At 42.4% G+C, this 5,920-nt stretch overlaps 1 protein-coding gene across 2 annotated transcripts in view; it reads right to left on the reverse strand.

Annotated features, from left to right (window-relative positions):
• The window catches only part of INTS9 (integrator complex subunit 9), an 86,088-nt gene that overhangs the window by 79,300 nt on the left and 868 nt on the right, over positions 1–5,920 (reverse strand). The gene's annotated exons all lie outside the window — the stretch shown is intronic.

The following is a 5,920-nucleotide window of genomic DNA, read 5'->3' on the forward strand; positions in this document are numbered from 1 at the left end:
CTGCCTATGCAGGGGGTCGGACTCGATGATCTATTGAGGTCCCTTCCGACCCTAACATCTATGAATCTATGAATATCCGCAGAAGCCTATTAAAAACATGGAAGATCCCCCTTTTTCTTTATGCCTTATTCATTGCCCCCTATTGACTTTCAGCTAATCTAAGTTATACTGCTTTTAAATTCAATAGGTAATTTCCATCCTGGTTATAACACTTATTATTATCTCAAGCTCATTAAAGCAGACCTGTGGCATGCCCCTGGGCCTGTCTAACCGGTGGGTCCATTTTGCTATGAAGTTTATATTTTTATGCATCTCTTCCTTTTTTTTTTAAACATACCTCGTTCACTTTTCTGGATATCTATCCCTTGATTAGAAATCATGACACACAAACAAAGCACCTCCCATCAACATATCTACTTAAGCCCATGGACTGCTCAACAGCCCCACAGAAAGGAGAAAAACAGACTTTGCAAAGGGAGCTGAGATGCTGATAAATGTGGGCTCTGGCAGACAGAAGGAAGAAGAAGGTCCAAACCCAAGAAACCCTCCCAAAAAAAGTCCTGCCGATGCCCACATCGTTGATGTCGAGGGCTGCCAAGCTTGAGCTCCGCTGCTGATCATACATTTGACATCCCAGTCCTACAGCACTTAGGACTTCACTGGTTAAAAACCATCACTTTCAATTCTGACCCAAGCTGGTGCACGTGGCAGGGGGGTCTGATCGAGAGTTAAGGTTATAACATTAGTGACAGCTCATGGCAGAGTCTGCTACTTGATTTGCCTTTACAGTTGTCAGGAGGATGTGGGGCCTCAATCAAAGTTCATGAAAGCTTTCAAACTTGCCATTGGCTTCACTAGGCTACGATTCAGGTGCCTGCTGCTAGACCTGCGCCTATTTTCTGGGTTTGCCATTCCAAATTCAAAATGAATGAATGAATGACTAGGATTAAATTGGCAAGAAAACTACTAACCACCCCCACAAAAAACCCCAATCTGGATCTGATGTGACAGAAGACAGAAAGCATAAGAGTCATGGTCTTAAGTTATCTTGTTTATAAACTAAACCTCCGAGCATTTTATGCTCATATCAAACAGCACATACACTTTTTTCCCTGGGATTCCAGCACAAAGCTGTTCTGGCAACTCCATGCAAATGGTTTCCACTCAGCAAGTAGAGAAATCCTGTGCCTCTTGCAATCTCACTACGCTAAAGCATTGCAGATTTCCATAGCGTAGTGGTTCTCAACACTTTTAGACTCTGTAACTTTTGTGAATTAAGGGGCACTAAATTAAAAAAAATCAACCCTAATTTATGTATTACAGAGCTTACCTTCTTGTAGAAGGGCTAGGCAATGGGGATAGGGGATTGGCCAGGCAGGGACTACTCATGTATCTGTCTGCATAGGTATATGTAAGACCATATACACATTAAAGCTTTAAGCTACCTATTAACCTCATTTAACAGATGTCTCCAGCACCTGACACATTAAAATGAGTTGCTCAAAGTCACAATACAAGCCAGAGATGGAGAAAGAACTGAGGTGCTCCACCCCATAAACCCATGCTCTAATTACTATGAAGCAAACTTTTGTGTGATTTGCCAGCCTAATAGGTGAATGAATCTGAGTTTCTTAGAAAACTTGAGTGAACAAAACAAGCAGATCTATATTGGAAACATCAGTTGTGTGCGCTCTCCATTCTCAGAAAAATGTTAAAAAACTCATCATTAAAATGTCAAGAAATGTACTAAACCTCAGTTAAAAAAATAACCACAAAACAGAAAACTTTGGATTTCTGCTTTGTATTACTGTCAAGATAACATAGTAAAATGGGCCCATGTCCTGGCCCATCTCACAGGAGGGTTGTGAGAACTATTAACGTTTCTTAGGGTGCATCAGTAGAAAGCACAAATGCTTTGCAATTCCCAGATCAGCCTCAAAATTATAGTTCTGTTCTTCTTTTCCTTTTTGGTGCCTTTGTAATGAGGTATTTAGCAGAATCCACAGATTCGTTGGACTCTGGCAGGGCCGCACTGTGAGCGCTCCTGGTGTGGCCTGTGCTTCTGTTCACACACACACACACACTTAATCTGGTATGAAAAAAGAGTTAGAAAAGAAAGAGACCTATTAAGCCATCTAGCCCCAGATCCTCCAAGGTATTAGCTGTCTTACACCCATTCATTTCAATAGGCTTTAGGCACCTGAGTATGCCTGAGAATGCAGGTCCCTGTCCTCTTCTCTGCTGGTAAATAATTATTCCTTAATATACATCCACTAACTATTCTAACTGGTCACCAGTTTCCCAGACTAGATTTCTTTCCACCTTTGCCCCTGCTCTGTTTTCCTAAGGCATATATGTAACTGTTTCCTCACCACCTTTCTTATTTCTTTTCAAAGCTTAAAGATGCATCTTCAGCTTCCTTAGCACATGAGGAGTCATTCATTAATCTCTTTTCTTTTCCCTGCTCCCAAACCCTTCAAGTACCACAGTCTTTAAACTTGCGAAATTAAGAAGTAGCTAGCCATGTGAGTCTAAAGTAAGGCAGAAGGCAAAGCAGGGTGGCACTTTATAGACTAACTCATTCAGAGAGGCATGAGCTTTCAGAGGCTACAGTTTAGCTCATCGGGTACTAATCCATTAATAGGTCACGGTTCTCTGAATGAGTTAGTCTATAAGGTGCCACCCTGCCCTGCCTTCTGCATAAGATATCAAAATACACTGTAGAGGGAAGCATTCTCTGATGGTGAACTACCTACAAGTAGTGGGGTACTGTTAATTCAGATTGAGGAATGAGAGGGGACACATGTAGATTAATCCTTTGCATAATGATTAAGCATCAGTGGTTTTCAACCTGTGGCTCGTGGACCCCTGGGGGGGCCAAAGACGATGTCTAAGGGGTCTGCGAAAGATGACTATGATCAATCAAAAGTATGTGAATAACCACGCTTACAATTCAAAGGGGTCTGGAGTTCCATTCAAATTTTTTTAGGGGTCCCTAAATGAAAAAGGTTTAAAAACCACTGATCAATGTGGTACAAGTATATAATCAGATACCAACAATTTTCTTTAGAGGGTTCCTCTATTTCTTTGGGTGCTGGGTATGACCATAAACTGCATCCAACTGGCAGGCTGGGTGCTAATGTTACGGGGCTACTCATGGTGGGGTAACTCCAGTAAAATACCCCAATGTTGCAACCTCAAGGGTAAGGCAAGTATAGGGTGCCTCAAAACCCTAGCCTCAACTGCTTTGTGGGTACTCCTTGGCTGGAGAAAGGCTAAGGGAGATCACACTGACAAATGCACCCTCACTGAGGCACTAGGCAGCCAGCAACAGGTCTTATCTGTTGCTCTCTGGCAGAAACTACCGCCCTTGAGGCACTGAACATCTGGACTCGGTCTGGCCTTTGGATTCTGTCTCAATGGTCTAAAGTGGGGATGGCAGGCTTTGGGCAGCCCCCATACTCTCACTTAGGAATATGCATTGAAGGTCTTGGTGTGATGATCATAGACCTCTTACATGAATACAACATGATCCAGAGGATGGACAGTTGCCTATTATTATATTTCTCTGAAATTAAACTGGTAACTCTACTCCAGGCTCTGCCGTCAAAGGAGTGTGTGCACTGGATAAACTCCTTAGGTTATGCAGGTATTTTTAAGAAGTACAGTAAAGGCCTCATTATCTGGCATGAGTGGAGAACAGGGGGTGCCAGAAATCTAAAAATACCGGTTACCTGAAGTACGGAGGTTGCTGGCCAGACGCGGAGCCGGGGCAGGAGGGGGTGGCGGCGGCCAGATGTGGAGTGGGGAGGTGGCAGCAGTTACATGTGGAGCAGCAACAGCTGCAGGGTTCAGCGCGGAGCAAAGCTCAGCACAGCAGAGCAATGGCAGCGCAGGGCAGCCCACGCGGAGCGGCCGTGGCAGCTGCCATGTGCGAGCTTTCCCATGCGTCCGTCCGGCCAGAAATTCCAGGTAACAGAGTATTCTGGCTAGTTAAATGCCGGATAGCAGAGATTTTACTGTGTGCTGTTTGCACTGAGTGCCAACCTATGCCATCTACACCTTCCTCAGACAAAGGTACTCAACACCTGTGGAAGTCAGCCCAACCTTTCTTTGCCTGAGGAAAAGAAAAGCTACAGATTGTCCCTGTATGCTGGGACATGAGAGTCCGAGCCGGAGGGAGGAAAACTTGGTAAAGTGGCTACAAAGAATGATAACTAAAATAATTGAAATGGAAGGCACCTTAAGAGGCCTTCTAAATGAATCCTCTGCTCAAAGCAGGATCCTCTAAACCAGTGACCCAAGGGGTGATTTCAAGGGGTGCCTTGAAATCCTATTGCGGGGGCACACAACACTAGCACTGTTAGGTGTACAAACATGATTCACATGATGAACCAGGGTGGATAAAAATCAATGATTTTTTTAATTTAAAAAGTTGAATTTATTTAAATCAGATTTTTCTGATTGAATCATATCGATTTTTTCCTTACGATTTTTAAAAAATAAACCTACATAAAAATAGTTTAAATTTAAGATATGTTAGAGCTCAAAGATATCATCATGGAATAGGGATTATAACTTCTAATTATATACTATTTGAAACAATATATTCATGTAACCTTTTTAGAGAAGTTTTATAAATAGGTCAAAACAGACCATAGACTATATTAGGGTCCAATCTTATGGGGTTCCCAAAGGATTCGCCAATGATTAGTAAGGATTAAAGAAAACTACTCTACCCAGTGGAACTCAGTGCTCAGTCTAGAAAATCCCATTAAGCATCTCTGCGATGCTTAGTTTCAGTTCTCAGACTGTGGATTTGTGTCTCCAGAGGTAACACCCTTGTTAACAGCAGTACACGGAGATGAGAGAGAACCGACCCAATTACCTATGGATCAGCCCTCTTGTCTCGACAAGTTTGTGTATGCAGAGTCAAGCTTTTGCCCCACTATAAAAGTGCAAAGTTTCAAAAAGTTAAATGAATAAAGGATTGTTGGGGGTGGAGTAGATCTGGGCAAGGAGGAAGAGTCCAGACATAATGCAAGGACGGGATGGCAATAGAAACAAAAGAAACATTTTTAGCAGAATATTCCAAAAGTCTTGAGGGATAAGTTTCTGAGTATAGCTTCTTCACTAATTTGAGATCTAGTGAGGGAATGATATGGTAGAAGGGAAAACCTATCACGGCAGCAGGCTGGCCAGGCCATAAAAGAGACCCAGGTTGGGAATATTTTAATGAAGGTTATATCAAACATCAAGAATGCACTTTTTGTAGAAAACAATGATTAAAATTGAGGGTTCCTGATTTAAAACAACTGTATTTAAATCAAACCCACCCTCTGATGAACCTAGAAATTTCAAATAGGAATCCTTGGGTTAAACACATTTAGAGCTGTTATGATCTTTCTGAGTTCTTTGCATCAAAAAACCCGCTCTATGATTTTTCCATAGTTAAAAATGTGTGAACGACAAAACTGCCATTTACAGAATCACATCATAGGTCCAATTGCCCAGGCTCTTGTGTCACAGGGCAGCAGAGATCAGATGCTGAAAGGGAGAGTGAACAAGGCATGATAAGGGATTTTCCACTCTTCCTCTCACTTGCAGCCTCCAGGCATTTTCTGAGGGGTGCCCCATGTCTAATAAAGTTGAGAATCAACCTCTAAAATTGTCTAACATGCATTTAAAAAAAAAAAAAAAAGCTTTCCAGCATCAGAGGTTTTGCAGCCTTTTCAGGTCACCTCTTCCAGTGCTCAACCAGCCTCACAGTTAGAAAGTTATTTCTAACATCTAACTTATATCTCCTGTGTTGCAGGTCAGAGGCCATTACTTCTTGTCCTGTAAACAAAGACAACAGTTGATGGCCGTCTGCTTTACGACAGCCCTGGGCATATCTGAACAGTTATCCACTGCAAAAGAA

This window comes from Alligator sinensis, unplaced genomic scaffold (assembly GCF_000455745.1).
Source record: "Alligator sinensis unplaced genomic scaffold, ASM45574v1 scaffold637_1, whole genome shotgun sequence".
Lineage (NCBI taxonomy): Eukaryota > Metazoa > Chordata > Crocodylia > Alligatoridae > Alligator > Alligator sinensis.